This window comes from Sturnus vulgaris, chromosome 2, assembly GCF_052056855.1.
Source record: "Sturnus vulgaris isolate bStuVul1 chromosome 2, bStuVul1.hap1, whole genome shotgun sequence".
NCBI lineage: Eukaryota > Metazoa > Chordata > Aves > Passeriformes > Sturnidae > Sturnus > Sturnus vulgaris.
The window spans coordinates 35345525-35364951 of NC_142244.1; the positions used below are offsets into that span (position 1 = coordinate 35345525).

The following is a 19427-nucleotide window of genomic DNA, read 5'->3' on the forward strand; positions in this document are numbered from 1 at the left end:
AAATTAATGTCAAGCCGTAGATGAGATTTCGGTGGAGATTTTGATGAGATTTATTGCTGCAAATGTTTTCCCTGGCAAATGTCACATCATTAAAATGCAAAAAAACACCCTCAATAGAATTAAGAAAATAAAGAGAAACTCAAAAGTACTGTCCTGATAAATGGCATCTTGAAACTCAGTCGTCAGGCTCTCAGGGTCAAAGGTAGTCTTCTTTGTAAGGAAGTGTGCAGGAGAAATGCTAAAATGTCCTTTCAGGTCCTTTCACCTCATCAGGTCCATCACCTGTGACTCCAGAGCACATGTTTTATGCACGGTAAGGATATTTTGCCAACATCTTTCAGGGCGTGGTTGAGTTTAACTGAGAACAGCCCTTGGAGCAAATTCTGCAGCTGAGCACTTCCCAGCACAGCTGCATCATTTATCCACAGTCTAATATGGGTGAATTAAGATCCTGTAAATATAAACAGCATATTTGGCATTTGCCTGTTGAAGAAGCTCCTTGGGGAGCCTCTTCTGTGCCATCCTCGATGGGACAGCCAGAAGAATTACTCCTTAATGTCTGTTAATTACATGTGAAAGTGCCAGTTCCCTGGTACAGGCATCAAAAAGTGAGGATTGCAGGTGAACTGTGCGTTTGCCTCAAACAGGACAGCAACTCTGCATGAGGTTGGCCAAGCTAATTTTTATTTTCCCGAAAGGACTGAATGCTCTGTAGGTCTGAGTGCATGCCTCAGGCATGCACCCGCCTGCCCCTCCTCGTAAGTACCTTGCATTTAGCAATCCTTGAAGAAAACAAATTGTTTTCATCATGCAGGGATGAACAATCCTCCTTGAGGCAGATGTCCAGCTCAGAAAAACATTTCTCCAGCCTTTGGATTCTCTGTACTTGGGCTGCTGTTCACATAAGCACTTGTATTTGTTGGTCCAGCTAGATTTGGAAGATCCTTGTAAACATGGTTGCATAGAACTTGTCTTTTCTGAGCTGGCCTGTAATTCAGAGGTGCTGATTATCTCTATTAAAACCCAGTGTAATTATCTTTACCAACAACATCATATTAGGTTAATATACTGGAAATATACTAACAGTGTAAGAGTTATCTATACACATACTATTTAAATATATTGCTAATATTACTAGCACTACACCTGTTCAGGATAGTAGTTAAGCTTAGTCAGCTTAGTCCATTCCTGCTAATGTGATAAAATAAAGAACTTATTTCTTTGCCTAGAACAGGTAATAGTTGTGTCTGCTTGGCATGCAGCACAAGAAAATAAACTATTTAAAACGAGTAAAGTATTTTTAGCAATAGAGCAAAAAAAAAAAGAGACTGCTTTACTTCTAAGGCACTAAACCTTACCAAATTGATGACTGTCCATTATTATCACTGGTAACAGTATGCTGTTATTACAAAATGGAACGGGGGAAGAATCTCACCTGTGGAACTGTATTTTAAATTCTCTTCTATATTTAAGCCTGTTCTTCAATTTAGGGCTTAATAGGACTCCTCACTGGAGCTAAACATTTGCTGAACAGTTTTGCAGCAACAGTTCTCAAGAGTGCTTTCTTGTACCAGGTAAAGACAGATCCTACAACTCACTTTATTTTTCCATACTTCTGTTGTTTGGATTATCCTGTTGCATGAGAAATGAATGTTCCTACTCACCTTGTTTGTTTTGCCTGATGACATGCAGGGGCTTCTTAACCCTGGTGAGAATGCACACAAAATACAAACCTCCCCAGCAGCAGAGTTGAGAATAGTCAGACACAGTTGCAAAATTAGCATTAAAATGAGATGAAAGAGCTCTGCTTTGTCACACAGAAACATTTCATGCTCTCCTGTAAAATGGAAAGTATGCTTATGTGCCCCAAAGCAAATTTTTCTCCCTCAGCCCACTGTCACTTCACCCTACAATTCAATGTTTATTTAGAATCTGTAAATTAAAACAAGCCTAGCTTAGGACAACCAAAACATTTGGAAGCTTTGCCATGAACAAAGTGAGTTTACCTCAGCTAACATGAGTGAGCAGAAGCATCCTTCAGTACCTAGAGGGGTTACAAGAAAGTTGGAGAGGGAATTTTGACAGGGGTCAAAATGGTTCAAACTGATAGAGGGCAGGGTGAGATTAGGTATCATGAAAAAATTCTTCACTGTGAGAGTAGTGCAGCACTGGCAGAGGCTGAGAAAAGAAGATGTTGCTCCTCCATCCCTGGAGGTGTTCAGGACCAGCTGGGAGGGAGCTTTGAGCCACTTGGTCTAGCGGAAGGTGTCCCAGTCCATGGCACAGGGTGGGAACTAGACAGTCTTCATGGTCCCGTCCAACGCAAACCATTCTGTTAGTCTACGATTTTATGGTTTTATGAAAAGAAAACTGGGATGAAAATCCCTGGATGCATAGTTGGCTGAAGTCCACACTAAGTCAGCTCTCTGTACCATGGCTGTGGCTGGCAAACAAGGGCTTGAGCACAGTCCCCAGGGGTGGCACGTGGCACCACAGGCTGTGCTGCTCAATCAGGGCTGCAAAGTGAGGGGTGTCAAAGAGCTTTGGCCATGGCACAGTGGGGTTCTGACCTGCACTAGGACAATGCCACAGGGCTTATAAGAGCTATACATCTGCTGCAAGGGGAAGATATGCAGGCATGGAGAGGGAACTGAGGATGCACAGCTCCCACTGAGGCATCTGTGTTGTTCGCAGTCACTGGCTGTGACTGCAGCACACACAAGCTGTGTGTGTCTCGTGCATGGCAGTGTTAAATAGGTCTATAAACTACATCATGAGATTACCCAGAGATACACAAAGAAACCCTGAGTGAAACTCTGTAAGATCATAAAACCAGTGAAACTGTGCCAGAGCATTGGGATGGCTCAGCCTGTTCATGGAGGTGGGGGGTATGGCTAAAAGCTGTTTCACTGTGCAGGCTGTGGGTTAAGCCTATGTCACTAATGCTCTCCACATAGCACGTGGTTTTCAGAAGGAAGATGCTATGATATTTCGGTGTATTTGTTAAATCTACAAGGAGATGAGCAATAAGTACACTTAGGGGAAGATTTCTCTGAGATACACCGTATCTGCAGCTAAAAGTGGTTCCACTGCCATGAAGTTACCTGTTTTTCCAAACAGTTCTTGTTATCGCATTGCTATCGTGTATCAGTTCTTTGGAGGGTGTGAGATCACATCTCCTGTGTGTCACAACAGGAGGAAAAAATCTGGTCTGAAAATAGATTTCTGCAGCAAAGCAAAAGAAAAGCAAAATCTGATGCGTCCAAGAAATACATCTACATTTCACTTGCAAACCTAAACAGGAAGAAACTATTGACAGACAATGTACAAACAGTTCTTGTAATAAACTTTTGAGTTCATACTGGTTTCTACAGCCACTCCCCATCTGCTGCATACTCCACAGCCAAGTAGCTAATTATAGCCTTCCTGTTGTTTTCCAGTTCCTCCTCTGCTAAATAATGGGAGGAGAAAGGGTTATGGAAATTGATACACTTGACAGAAAAAATAAATAAGCAAATGAATACGTAACTAAATAAATAAATAATTAATCCAGCAGTCTCCAAGACAAGGCTATTCTATCGTACCTCCGGCACCTTGAGCCAAACTTCAAGGGTTATTCAAGAAAAATGATGATCTGGCACCTCAGAGAATAAGACATAAGTATCAATTAATGCTTAATTAACACCGCATGACATTGATTTGAATAAATAGAACCTTTTAGAAGGATGTCTCTATACACTGTGGGTTGAAACAAGATGCCTTGTGGGAAGAATGAGAAGCTGCCTAGTATTATGTAACATCTCTATAGTTATAGCACCTGGAGGCTTTGAGTGTATCATGAGCCCAACTTGTTAGATGCTGTATAAATATAAAGTTACTAAAGATGCTTATCTTGGATTTGTAGTGTAAACAAGAAGATATGCCACACAGTTCTGGTGACAGGTTGATCAAGGCTAAGGAGACAGGAGACCTAAGGAAATTTGCAAAGCCATGCACATTGTCTAGCAGTTTCTAATTTGTTGGGACACGGGTAGTTTTACAAAAACTTATTCCCAAAACTTTATCTATATAAAGTGCTTGCAAAAGTCCCCAAATACTTAAGAGCTGCCTTTTGGTGTTTAACAGGAAAACAGAAAGGAAAAGTGTGTACAGCTTGCAGCAGAATAGCATGCCAGCCAACAACAATCAGTGTTTCAAGCTGGGTACCAAATGCCAACTACCTAATGCCATCTTTCCTCACCTGAGTAAGAGCAGTCTGATCAGCAATGAGCCACAGCTTCCACTGAGAGCTGCAAGAGAACAGCAGCTCCAAAAATCATCCTGTTTCCAGATCAATGTTGGCTGCACCTGAGAAATACTCTATATACCCTGAGGCACGTTGTTACTATTAATGAGACAATAAAATAACAGACCCTGTTATTTGTACTGTTCATATTTCATCTTCTGTGTGCATTGAAGAGGGACACAAAGGTGTTTAGAGAGCCCTTCTCCTGTGGAGACAGGCTGATAGAGTTGGGGTTGTTCAGCCTGGAGAAAAGAAGGCTACAGGGGAACCTTAGAGCCCCTTCCAAAACCTAAAGGGGGCTACAAGAGAGCTGGAAGAGGGACTTTTGCCATGGAGGGACAGGACAAGAGGGAATGGCTTCAGACTGACACAGGTCAATTTTAAATTGGGTATTAGGAAACAATTATTTCCTGTGATGGTGGTGGGGCACTGCCACAAGTTGCCCAGTGATGCTGTGACTCCTCCATCCCTGGAAATGTTCAAGGCCAGGCTGGACGAGGCTTTGAGGTACCTGGGGCTTTGCACAACTGGATCTAGTGAAAAGTGTCCTCGCCCACAGAAGGGGGTTTGGAATGAGATGATCTTTGAGGTCCTTTCCAACCCTAAGCATTCTATAATTTCAAGACTTCGCAGATAATATTGAACCAGCCACCATAGCATACCTGGGAAGCAGCTCTGGACATACCCCTTGAGGGAAACATATGCTTCACAGCTGGCATAACTGACTCCACTACCCAGTTGGACATAACTGGGGAAAAATTCTGTGATTGCACAGGAAATAACTGATTTGGGTTCTATTATTGACCCTTTGACCTTATGTCACTACTTCACTACTCAGATCTCCTGGTAGCAAAAAGGTTATCAAATGCCTCAGGGTTGTGAAAAACTGCATTTTGCAATGAGTAGCATTTTGGAATGAAAAAGTCTTCAGATTATATTGACAAGTTAGAATTCACCTTCAGTAAAAAGCTGTTTAGACATGTCCTCTGAAATTCCTGTCTCTTAATAGAGAGCTTGTCATGTGCAGTGACTCTCAGCAATTTGAGTTTTACTTTAGAGATTTCCTCTCCTTTTTCTTATTCCACTCAGTTTTCTGTCACCTCATTATACTGTTACCACTTACTATGAAACCCTGACTTTGAAAACACCTCTCTTTCTTTCTTTCTCTTTTTCTCTTTCTCTTTCTTTCTCTTTCTCTTTCTTTCTTTCTCTTTCTCTCTCTTTCTCTTTCTCTTTCTCTTTCTCTTTCTCTTTCTCTTTCTCTTTCTCTTTCTCTTTCTCTTTCTCTTTCTCTTTCTCTTTCTCTTTCTGTTTTTTTATGACTAGTCTTTATCTTGAAGTGAGATCTATCTCAGAGATTAACTTTTTGAACTCTTGCTACAGACACAACATTTCAGCTCGCACCAGTCTTAATACTTCCCTGCCCATGGCAGGGGGGATTGGAATTAAATTATATTTATGGACTCTTCCAACCCAAACCGTCCTATGATTCTAAGATTATGGGGGGAAAAAAGCAATTTAATTCCTAATAGGAATACGTGGTTTCTCCCTAAGGAGTAAAGAACGAAATCCAGGACATGACTAGCAGGCAGAATTTTCATGCTTTGGGAACTGCCTCTTCGGTCTTACGCCAGTACCTGTGTAGTGCTGGTGATTAAAGCATTGGTGTTCACTAATCACTTTCATTCTGTCTTACAAGTACACATAATTCTGCACCAATTTCATTTAAATATCACTTTATATTCATGGCTTTGACTTTTAGAACTCCTCCTACTGTACTTGTAGTTTTAATATTAACAGACATTTCTTTCTCTCCATTCATCACTCATGTCAAGACTTCCCAGGCTGAGGTGAACATTTGCTGCTTCTTTATATGGCAGGAGCCATAGATGCCCCAGCCCTTCACTTCAATGTGAAAAGTTCTTAAAGATCATCTCTCAGCAACATTCTCTAAGAAAGTATGTTTTGATTTGAAAGGCAACTGGACAGTCTCCAGTGGTCCCCACCAACCTCAAATATTCCACGATTCTCTGATTCACACTTCTGCTTCTCTACTGTTTCCTTATAATTTTCTGTGTACTGAAACAGTCCCAGCTTTGCTTCCCTTCCATTTGAGATGTCCCAGCAATCATCTCCAAGCAACCTTCCCTCTTGATGACAGGGTGGACAATGCCACCACCCTGTCACATGCCTGTAACCTTGGTATCTTCATCTTCAACTCATACTCCTCTCCCAGATGCCACTTCCCAGTAACACTGAAGCTACACACACATTAAAAATATGTTCTGTGTATCATACTTCTGATAATGCCTTTCTTTGCTCTCTACTCATCTAGGTAAATCTCTTATCTCAGACTTTACCTTTGAACATGCCAATCACTGCAGAATCCCTTTCAGTCACTTACATCACAGATGTAAATTTCCACTGCTGATATTCCCTGGATACAAAGGCCATTTTTCTAGATATAGCATTGATTTCCCTTCCCCATTTCTATCAACACCAGGCTGCCTGCATCCAATCAACCCATGCAGGAATTTTCCATAGTCTATGCACTGGATTTTTCAAATGAGTGCTCATGTATTTTCTTTCATGTTGCTCTCCATAAACACATATAAAATTACCTTGCTAGTGCCTTTCTTTCTCTGTAGCAACATCTAAAATTCTCTGACAAGGACTAGGTTGCAGGTGTGCTATTAGCATTGCCTGTCATATTGACCAGCACTTTCTTATTACATTCATGGGTCTCCTCTATCTGTCTGTCAGTATCCACAGCTTCTTGATTTCTACTATGATGTAAGTCATTTCATACAGAGAATGTCTATGTTTCTAGAGTGCCTGGCACAGCAGAAATGAATCCATGACTGTGACTGCGATGCAAATTATCCTTGTCAACTAATAAAAACAGACACGGGTCAAATAATAGACACGTTCTAGAGAAATTAGAGAAATTCCTCATGACTCCAATTGAAGAAATCTGCCCAAGAAACATTACAAGTATCATAATTTTATTTTAAACAACAAAACATGATTGAAACATACCAGGTACTGGCCATAGTACTCACTTTTTGTAGTGGCCTTCTTAGAAATATCTAGGAACAATCCATCAAATGCTTCTTGTAGGATACTGTTTTTACCTAGGCATGTGTTATTCTCAGTCTACCTGAAAAATACACAGACATAAAAAAAAAGAATCAGTGTTTTGTTCAGTAATTTTTAACTTATTTGCTAGAGAAAAATAAATTAAAAACTGCTTACTGTTATATGGGATATCTAAAACAGTCATCTATACATATGTGGTTCCTGCTGTAATATCACATCAGCATAACTAGGGTATGCTTAGTCATCTCATAGAAAGAAATGGATTTGTTAAACACAACCTAAGTTTTCTGTACAGCACTCAGAATTAAATGCCTGTCCTGACCAAGTGTGCAAACACCCATCCCTTTGCCAGAAGAGTAATTCATCAATTCCTCTATTGCAAGTTCAAGGGTTTACAGTTAACACAGCAGCTGCTCCTTTCCTCTTCTGTATTTTTGCAGGCTTCAGAAGATAAAAATAAAAATAATAATGAAAACTTATTTATGTGGTTATCCCAAATATCTCCTTTCTTAAGTCTTCTTCCTTTGTTAGAGAGAAATGACTGAGATCTTCCAGAGATGCCTCTTGCTGTTTCTACTCACATCAGTAAATTATATCCTATCTGAGTTGTGCGTGGCATTGAAGAGCCCCAATTTAATGATGCATGTGACAGAAAGCTATCATACTGCAAGCAGGAGGTTCAAAGAAAGTGTGTAACAACACTGGGGCTCCTCTTCTGCCTCTCATTAACTCATTATTGGACTAATGTCCCCTTTCTTAGCTCCTTCCCTTGTCTCAGGGAGGCAAAGTCCCATATGGGTGGGAAGGTGAAGAACACAAGAAGGTGTGTATAGTTTCACTGAAAGCCACATTTGCCAGATCCATCAGCTCTCCCAGGCTGCCCACTTTGTTAGATATGAATCTATTTTACATTCATTCTGGTGCACAAGGTCTTGCAGAATTGGAAAAAAAAAAAAAATTATAAGGCTGAGTTATGGGGCAGCATACTGTTAGAGAAGTGGGATTCCATGTCTTTCCTTGGCAACTTTTTTCTGCATATATGGTCTAAAACTACACTGACCTTTTAATCTAGCCAATTGCAAATTAATTTTCAATCCAACCTGTCTAGTGAAAAGGTGCAAAGGTCGCCTTTAAATAGCTGCTCTGCTACATTGCCCTTTACTCCATGGTCCACATCCTTTGTCTTTCTCCCATTAATTCTGCTTCTTCAAGAACACTCCCTGCTGCTGATTGTGTCCTCGTACAGATTATTTCTCCTCCATATGCATTTTGCAAAGCTGCATCTCATTTTGTCATTTCCTGCCTAAGGTTTCTAGTCTCTCTATTTTTGCTGATTTATGCAGTGCCTCCCAATTTGGATCATTTGTGATTTTAATTAACACGTACTCTTTTCCTGTCTTCTGGCTAATGAATGAAGATATTTAAAGAAGACTGGACTCAGGAATGCTCCCTGATGTTCCCCCACTAGAAAACTCATGTGATTCAACACATTTTCATTTATTATCTCACTTTGCTAATGGCCCTGTGGATGGTTTTTAATCAACATCACAGGGTCCTTATCTAAGCCAATCTGAATTAATTTTGTGAGTATCCTCTCTTGCTGATGCTCATTTCAAATAGACAGAAAACAAAAGCAGAAGAGGCCATCACTCACCAGAATGCTTTTCTGTGAGACCTGGAAATGAGGAAGTAGTGAGAATAAATTGTTCACTTTCTTCTTCCAGGACTCTGGTAGACTTAGGATCCCCTGTCACCATAATACCTATATTCCTCCTGATTTTCAATATATGCATTTTAAAACTGTTTGTCAAGGCAGGGAAGTGTTATTATTCCACTTTGGAGAATAAGCTCCAGTACAGAAAATATAAGAAGGTCTGCTCTGCTCCTTTAGCAGTCACAGTTAGAAACTGAGGGTTAAAGGTTGCTTTTGGATTTACACCTGTCTTCTGGAAATTACTGGGACATGCCTACCTGTATATCTCTGGGATGACCCACCAAATGCACCATCAAAGTGATTTCATCTCTTAAACAAAAAAAAACCCAAACAACGAACCAACCAACCAAACCCAACCCAACCAAAACAACCCAAACCCCTAAATGTCAGTACATCCATATTTATATCATGACCTGAATGCCATCTTGAAAGAATGGGCCCAAATAATGTAAAGTGATTTATAAAAGATGAGACTCAGGTACTCAGAACACATAACTGCCTAATCCAAACCACAGGATACAGAATAAGTTTTACAGCAGTATCTGTTGGATCTGGTCCTTAAAGTTATTTGGGCATCTCCTTCTCACTCAGCTAGGTTTTAAGATATTTCTGAAGTCCTGGACCAAAGTGTTTTCCTTGATGTTATCCAGGATATTTATAGTGGATTTGAATCCAGATCTAAAAAGTCTAAAATGTGGTTCCCACCTAAGAACTTCTCTCCTTTCCTATCAAGAGGATAATTATGTCATATGATGGACATTTCAGCTCCAGTCATGGCTTTATGTTCCCCAAAAAGTAGGGACCCACTGACAACGTGCACAGCATCCTCCACAGTCACCTCCTGATAAACGGTTTTAATATGGTAGTTACATTCCTCTTGGATGAAAACTTAAAACACCTTTCTGCTACAGCAAAAAGGTATTTATAGCATAGACTTATTTATGTGGGTAATTTATTTCTGAAATATTAATTGATGTTTCTGAATGAGCTCTGAATTATTATCAAAAACTTTATGTGGTTTTTAACAAAAGCCAGCAGGATTTTTAAAAACATTGCTAATATCCTCTCTTCCCTCTCACCCTCTTCATAAATCAAAACCCATGGGATAAAAACAAACAAACAAACAAACAAAACCCTACCAAGCCCGTTTAAAAAAAATAAATAAAGGAAAGGAAGAAAAAGAATGAAAAAGGAAAGGGACCAATATTTCGAGAAGCATCAGCAATCATAAAGAAACTAATCACAAGCTAAGAAATTATCTAAGGGAGCACAGAGGGAGGTAACAATATGAAGAAGACAATTTAGAAAATATTTGCAGGAGCAAAATCTATAAATACTCATTATATCTTTTAAACACATGTCCAAATTAATATGTGTTCTTGCTTCTTCCTTTCCCATTAATATATTTAGTGCAAAAAGATAAGTAGGATAAAATATTGTCACCAATATTCTCTTCATATTAGGAAATAATTACACAATTTTTTCACTCCAAACTTTTAAACATGGCCCAGCTGGAAATGAATCGCTTTGACTTGCTAAAAATAAGCATAAGAAACTTAATCTAAGTCCATCACCAGTGCAATTTATACTCTACACCACTTCTGTAAAGTGTAATTAACAGTGCATTGCTGTAATTTATTATTGGTTTAAAAAGCCTGAAAATCAGTTCCTTACAGCAAAATGGGAAAATGAGAAGCTATATGCCAGGCATATTATTCTGGCTTATATTAATTCAGTTATTTTACCTTTGGTGCACATCCATCTATCCATACAATGTGAATGCTCCATTGAGAATGATGCTGGGTACTGAACCTTTGGCTCAATATGAAATATGAACTCTGAAGCATAGCTGCAATAATACTTCCATTTGCATTATTATGATTAACATTCCTCTGAATAGGAAGCATCCAGTAATATTAATTGCAGAAATAGTGAGATTCCAATTGTCATAAATCATTGTGCAGTGTAAAGAAAGCTTTCAGAAAACAGCACAGAAAAACTCTCTTCGTTTTTTTTTTTTTTCTGAGTTCACTTCAACCTCATTTTCACCAGGCTTTTTCATTTGTGTACATTGAAAAAACAGTAGTTATGCTTTTCCCTTGATTAACACATCCTTTTCAGTAAGGCCCCAAACAGTTTTCACATGAAAGGTTGAATCCAACAGAGCATGTTTTTTCTCATTAAAGACTTAGCATTCACCCACAGTTAATTTATCACACAGATACTTCCTGTCTCACAGGAAGGAGACTGGCTTTGAAGCCAATGTTCTTGGTCTGATCAGAAGTTTTCTCCACAACAGTTGAAATTAATGCCTTTTCAAAGATGGTGATTGCTGAATTCATTTAATAAGTGAAAAATACGGAAGGAGAAAAGATACACAGTTTCTCTATTAAACCACAAGGAGACATATTACCTTATTTGAAGCAATATCATCACTAATCTGTACGATCTCACAGAAATTTTATTTATATATCTATATATTTGTATCAAGTCAACATTTCCCCTTCACTGCCATTTCTTTCCTCCACAGTTAGCAAAACTGTCAATATTCATTGATTCATCAAAGCAAGCAACCCTGACATTTGGTGCATCAGCCTTCATTTGTAACAGGCATACGATGCAATGATTTATTTTGATGTGTTACATTGTACCCTAAAGAGCATCCAAAAATAAAAATGCTTTCATTAGAAGTGTTGCAAAAACAAGGCATCTGCATCAGGGACCACACACAAGGAAAGAAAAATTTCTTGCCACCTGTGCTCTTTAGTCCAGACTTTTGATGGTTGGACTGCTTTGGAGTTTGCTTGCTTGGAGGATTTCCAGATATGTTATTTCCAAATGTATCATATATTCAAAAAGCAACTGATGGGTCTAGGCATTGTTAAGAACTGGAAAGAGCAGATCTTTTCCAAGCTGTGTCCTGGTTTGATTAACTCACAGTAGGTGAGATGCCCCTGAATTACTGTGGTATCCACTGAGTTCCTAATGACAGTGTCCACCTTGCAAAAAAACGCCTTTCCTGAGATGCAATTAGTGCCTACCTCAAAGACACGAGAAATGGTTGTAGATGATGGCTGGGCTGCCTGGCTACCAGCGGGAGGGTGAGGAAAGATCAGGACATTTCCTTACCAAGGATATTCATATTAACTGGCATTTCTGGCCAAGAATACTTTAGTCCCTATCTTTGGTTGTGACTGGACGACCCACAAAGCAGTCACATATTTTCATGTAGGAAACATGTTCCAACTGCAAATAATTCTTTCAGACATTTTCAGACATGTACCACGAAGCACAAGTTTAAGTCTCACTGGAGACAGCAGAGCTTCAACATGTGCTTGAAGTCAAGTGTTCTCTCAGAGGGCTGTGGCTGACTGGGGACAGTCTAATGAGTTGGAGACACTTGGGACCAGGCTTAAATACATATATGCCTACATATACGGATCATATACTGCTGCTTCTGATTGTGTCTGTGCTGCATATTTCTCTCCAGCTCCTTTTCCATTATCACCCCGTGCTGTAAGTGATGACACTGACATGGCGACTAAGTGGAGCGAGGTGGGAAGCGGAGACAGCACACGCAGAAATGAACTGAAAATCATCCTCCCAAATGAAGCCCTGCCCACAGGACAACATCTCATTATTCTGTTCCCCCATGGAGAACAGAAAGGCACGGCTGCTATGTTTGGAGATCATAGGCATGCTCCAAAAGACAGCAAATGAAAGCAGAAGAGAGTCTATTTGGGTTATGCAGAGCCTTTCTTACAGAAAGAATGCCTTTCTGTAAGATGGAATTTTGCTTTTTAGTGATTGAAGCCCAACCATCACCATAACCTTTTCACTCTCTACAACTCACTGAAAGGACATTTAGCACCCTGTGGATTGGTCTCCTCTCCCAAGTAACAAGCAACAGGAAAAGAGGAAATGGCCTCAAATTGTGCCAGGGGAGGCTTAGATTGAATATCAGGGAAAATCCCTTCACTGAAAGAGTTGTCAGACACTAGAACAAGCTGCCCAGGGAAGTGGGCAATTTTTAACTTCATCAGCCAGAATGGTGCTCAGTGGATCAAGTGTTTTGCACATCCCAGTCTGTTCCAGTTCTTCTGTAAGGGCCATTTCACTGTATTTTGTCTCTTATGTTTTCTTTGTTTGGTTGGGTTTTTTTGTGGGTTTGGGGTATTTTTTTTTCCTTTAAGAAGGGTGAAGCTGTTTTTTAAGTGGCTTATAGAACAGGTTAAAAAAAGATTGCATAGTGGAGACTTCTCAGAATTAAGATCATTTTCTCAGTGTGTAGTAATTTCAAGTGAAAAATTGGATTTCTAGGAAATGATGGCACAAGTAAAGGATATAGGATGCATCCCAGAAGAATTAGATTTTAATGTTCATCGATGAATTCCAGTGCTGTGCACTTTGCATACCAAGCTCTTCTTTCTCACTTGTTGCAAGATCACCAGATATGCTTTGTGTGAAAAATTAGCTTTCATGTTCTACTTTTAACTGTGCCATACCTAAGTCTCATTTGCTTGCATACGCTTTGGTCATCAGAGATGTATCACAGCTAACTTCAGACATCTGCATAATAAAAGTTAAAAACTTATCAGCCTAGACTAAGTTACATGTCTAGTTTTAGCTGAATGAGTTACCAGTCAGTCAGTCTCATCCTAAGATACGTTTTCTCAGTGCAAATGAATAACCACTGCACCAGTCATTAATTTTAATGTTGCACTGAAAAAGGCTGAGCAGCATTTCAATAATGACACTGTTCAAAATATTGCAATAGATCATTTACCAATAAAAAATTTGGTAAATAACTTATTTTATCAAGCCAGGAAAACTCAAGGACAAAATATTGTGTTCTGGCCAACTGGAGCAAAGAACCAGGGTATTTCCATCAGCCTGCAAAGCTGCAACCTTAATTGAGCTGCTTCTGCTGTGGAAGTTTCACTTATTGAACTTAGATTTCAAGTGGACAAAGAAATTGTATCAAAAGGCAACAATATCTCTCTCACAGAAAATTGGTCCTCTACTACTTGCAGAGTTTAAAATGAACACACCCATAACTATGAGGCACTGAAACAGGGTGTCCAGAGAAGTTGTGGATGCCTCCTTCTTGGAAGTGCTCCAAGCCAAACTGGATGGGGCTCTGAGAAACCTGGTCTAGCAGAAGGTGTCCCTGCCATGGCAGGGAGGTTGGAACTAGACAATCTTTATAGCTCCTTCCCACCCAAAACATTTTAGGATTCAATATCCATCTGATCAAGATGTGCAAACATTTTAGAAAGCCATTGTTCTTGCACATATGAAACCTTTTTCTGGATCTTCAAAATTTGCTTTGACATGCTCATAATCCATACAGCAAAATTCAAAGCATTAAAATATGCCTTTTGTGCAATACCATCGCCAAAATAAATATTTTCCTGGTCTACTGTGGAAAAAAAAGTCTTCTTTGGCTTCTGGATCATTTTTTCAGCTACTCCTTTATCTGTGGGAAAAAATATTTTTTCTGTTGAGTTCATTTAATAAGTAAAAACATTTCTTCTGGCCTATTTGAACTGTGTATTTAAAATGTCATTGTAAAAGAAAGAGTTTTTGTATTGCCTAGAAGAGCATCACAGCATGTTGCCCAGTTCACACCAGATGTTTCTGTAATTGTTCCTTGATTCTGTGGCAGCTTCAGGTCTTTCAGCAGAGCCTTGACCAGCAATAAAATGTAATTTGACCATCAATACTCTTTTTGTTAAAGCTGTTAAATGGAAGGAATAGTCTTCCCCTTTATCCATTGCTGATCTAATCCAAAACCCTTCCAAGGCTTTCAAAGGATGGGTAATTGCTGCCCCTATATTTTTTGCCAATGGGTAGGTAGACTGACATTGAGAAGTTTAGAGGAGCACAGCTATTGAGCTCAAGGATGGAAAACTTGACCCTAATAAAGGCTAAGCTATATGGAACCCACATTTCTTGTAAACTATGAATACTCCTGCATCTCACCTTACAGATCCAACCTGGTTATTCTGTAAGTTATTTGTACGTCTGAACTTTGACATACTCTGGGCTTGGAAATCTTGAGGAGAAGTGAGACTTCCTTGAAAAGTTTTTATGCCACTTGCCACTGATAGTACTTTCTCCTCAAAAAATCCACTGAAAAATCTGTCTTGGCAAATTTCTTAAGGGTAGAACACAAAATGCCAGACATCAATGATTAACAAGCTGTACAAAGTGAAAACTCTCAGCGCAGCCATTGCATCAAATTAATGGTACCTGAAATGGACATTAAATAATATTTGAACATATTTTTTAAAGCTTTTTTTTTTCAGAAATTAAAAAATTATGTAGCTGCTGGAGTGGACCAAAAGGTAGACTGTGTTAGATAGTTCTGCACCACTTTAGGGCCTGAAATGTTGTTCTGAACCTTGATTTGCAATTGATTTACTGGTCTAGATCAACTGGTTGTTGCATTAATAACAACAGTACGATGCAAACAGAAGGCAAGGACGCTGCTGCTGAATCTGAGTGCTTCTGTGTTGGGAGGATGTGCTCCTCGCCCTTGTCTCTTCCCTTCCTGGTGGTGTAACATTGCTGTGGAGGATGTTGAGAAAGGGAAATACTCCAGATGGATCATGTAGGGACATTCCCTCTCCTGTGCCTCTGCCTCCAGCTCAATGTGATCACACCCCAAGACTCCACAGGCCCAAAGGGGAATGGGCAGTGGTTTATCTGGGTCTAACCAAGGGCGTTTCTGACCAAGAGATGTCACCACCTATGTCAGGCATCTTCTGGGCTGGCAGGTCGGACATGGCACTTAAGAGAGACCTGCATCTTTCCAAATCAGCAAAGAAAGGCCAGGTTGGATGCCCTGGGACATCCCAAATAAATCAGAGAATGCATTCATAGCTGTATCCTACATCTGCAGCCCACAACATGTTATGTCTACCCCATTGCTGCATGCTTGGTCGGCTGTTCTGCTGGCCCTCATGCTGAGGTAAATGTAGGCATGCTGTGATGCCCTCTCTGGAAAGCACAGAGGAATTTACCTCCTGTATTTAGGCAGCGTATTGACATTTGAATGGCTTTAACAAGGGTCCCCACTGCAAGGGAGCAATCAAGGTTAGAGCTATGGAAAGGTTTTCATTTGTGATGACAGGATAAGTCTGTGGCCTCTGAATGCCCTTTGCTCCTTACTTTGCCTATTCTGAAAATCCAAGGTGAATAATTTAGATACTTCTGGAAAATCCCAAGAATGAGGTAGTATTAAAAAATAATACACTTTTATTTATGTGTATGGACATATACACATATATGCCCATGCATGTACATATATATACATACACACATGCACATATATATGCATGTAGTGAAATTTTCTGTTATCAAAAGAACTACAAATAGCACATGAGTGCTGAACAGCTGGAGCGAGATTGGTATATTGTACTGTACTGTAGTGACTCAGCATAGGAGTATTTAATTTCCTCCCAGAGCCAAGATGTCTCTCATTCTCAGCTAGAAAAGACTGGAGTGGCTGAGCTGCCTTTGTTTTTTACTGAGTACCTATGATAATACCTCGTAAGTAAGATGCTGTGGATAAAAACTGCAGCATTTTTCTTCATTTTCCTTAAAATAAATAAAAAATGGGCATTCAGAAGAACTCAAACTTCACAATATTCACACCAAATGCAAAAATCCCACTCAGTTCTTAACTCTGCCAGAAACAACTTCTGTGCCATGAGAAAAGCCCCATCACTAACCCTCAATTCAGACCTTTTTTCTATTTAGTACCTTAAAAAAACAGGAACACACATTCTGTCATGTGCTGGGACAGCAAGAAGGAATCTGTTTAATGAGATGCCATAACAGTCCCTCCACCTGACTTGTCACAAGGATCAAACAGCTGTGTTTGTACCAGGAAAATCCGCTGAATTCAGGAATAGTTCACGGAATTATTTTTTATATTCAGCCTTACTACCATCCCATCCCTGTCCAGTTAATAATTTGTACAAAAATAACATTTCTGCTTCTACAGAAAATTTGTAGTTCTCTAATGGCAACAACCCCCCATCCAGGCTACCTCTCAGGACAATATGTTGTACATATAACACTAAGTTCTGACTTGAGCTACTCTTCCTCATTTAATTAGCAAGGAGCATGTCAAGCTAATGCTATCATCTTGAGTAAATAGATGGGATCTTTCCCTGCACAACAGAAGTCGAATAAAAGCAGAGGATCCTCATGTGTCCTTCTAGCTCAGCTCCCACCACTATATCCCTGCTGCTGCTGTGTAGTGTAGATTGACATTTTACCTCTTATCAATACATCTCCATCATTCTAAATGAGAATGACGATCCTTCAGACCTGGTTTTGTAAAGCAAACCTATATCCATAGGAGCAATTAGTCTCCTGCTGTGAGTTTAGACACGCCAGCTACACTGCAGCTGCTGTCTGTTGCCAGCACTAAATTTTCCTCAGTAGTGGATCAACGTGTTTAAACACTTTGATCTTCTTTATCTCAGCCAGGAGATTTGAAAGCCTCCTGGTTGAACAAGTTTTCTTTCGGGTGAAACTCCATCTCATCCACCATTTCAGTGCTGACCTGAAACATTTGTGCTTTATTTACTGGAGAGGCATTGTCTTTTGAAATGGCTTCTCACATCCTCTCAGGAAGGCTTTTTTTTTTCATTCCCCCTAACACTGAGCTTAAGTAACGGTACTTCAAACAGCAAGTAAGAGGCACAAAGGAGACTCAGTCTTCTACGCAGCAATTCAGAACCGTCTTAATCTCCATCACACACTTTCTGATTTTCCTTTTAATCTCCCACAGCACAGTGTGCACCAAACATAGTGAAGAACTTGCTATTTAAGCTGCCTTTTTACTGTTACGCTATGAAAGCTTAAGTCCTGCTTGGAATAGATGAGCACACGAGCAAACGCAAGGGAACAGGCATCTTAGATGTGGGTAGATGATGGGAGATAAGAAATAGTGGAGAGTTGAGGTTTATTCTGTTTTCCCACTTTGAAAGGAGCCACAGGTGAACTATTAGTGATGTGAAACTGCTAAGCAGGGAAAAGCATGGGGTGACTGTCAGGCTTATTCCTCCAACCACTGCAGAATGCCTGATTTTCCTATCCAAACTAATTCTTTCCGTCTTTGCACACCATAGGGTTAGTACAACTGTGAATAGGGAATACAAATTAAATCTCATTAATGAAATTACTTACCTGAGCTTTAGATTTTAGATTGATTTACCACCAAACTGACTAAATTTACTCTCACATAAAATGTTACCTCCTGTGATAAAAACAAGAGTTACACTGCTTGTAAAACTGATGGGAAGAGGCAAAGAGCAAACTTTATCGCAGCCTTTCAGTACTTAAAAATGGCTTATAAGAAAGATGGGGATAGGCTTGAGTAAGGCCTGTAGTGATAGGACAAGGGGTAATGGATCTAAATTAAAAATGGATAGATTTAGAATAGGTAGAAAGAAGTTTTTACAGTGAAGGTGGACTGATGCAGATTGCCTACATAGGTGAAGGATGACCCATTCTTAGAAACATTCAAGGTCAGGATGGCAGGGCTCTGACCAACCTGGCCTAGTGGAAGGCATCCCTGCCCCTGGCAGGAGGGTAGAATTAGGTGACCATTAAAGGTTCCTTCCAACCCAAACCATTCTGTGATTCAGTGATTCTGGAAGGAGCCCAGAGGGTTTCACTGGTATTAAAACTTTCTGAATGTTAAGATCTTATTAAAAGGGCTGTGCTCTTATCAAAATACTTGCTCAGAAATGCAGACAAAGCACTTTCCTTCATCCCAGTATCTGGTGCTGGCAGTGACACAGAAATAACAGAATAATTAGAATAAACAGCATAATTAGAGACTTTTTTTCTTAAGAGCTTGCTCCCTAGGCATGATTTTAATACCACAGACAATCAGAAGAGTTGATAAAGAGACAGATAACTGAATCAAAACTTAGGCAAATTTTGTTTCTGCTGCAGTTTGAGTGCTCCCACCCTGCACCAGCTGGTTTTATTATGCAGGTGGATGGAATGTGTTCTGCTCCACTTCCAAGGGAGCCACACAAGCCTAGCATAAATCAGTCAGCGAGTACCTTGAACCACACATATTAGGAATGTAAGTAAGAGGAATTCCAAAATGAAGCATGTTTAGACAAAGAGGCAATTATGGCACGGAGAGGAAAGGAGTGTAAAAATTTCATCTGGAATCAGGGATGGAACACAGTAGCTCAAGGAGGTGGAAAGTCTGATTCTTTATTTATATAGCCTCATAAATGGGGTGATTTTAATCCCCTGCATATGATATAGCAATATCTGTTAGAAGTGAAT

General features: G+C 39.8%; 1 protein-coding gene across 8 annotated transcripts in view; it reads right to left on the bottom strand.

Moving 5' to 3' along the window:
* TENM4 (teneurin transmembrane protein 4) overlaps window positions 1-19427 on the bottom strand; it is a 1535416-nt gene that overhangs the window by 387428 nt on the left and 1128561 nt on the right. For all 8 annotated transcript variants that reach the window (XM_088159254.1, XM_088159253.1, XM_088159247.1 and 5 more), the window contains one exon: window positions 7348-7445. The gene's annotated coding sequence lies outside the window, so the exon portion shown is untranslated. The remainder of the gene's footprint in view (window positions 1-7347; window positions 7446-19427) is intronic.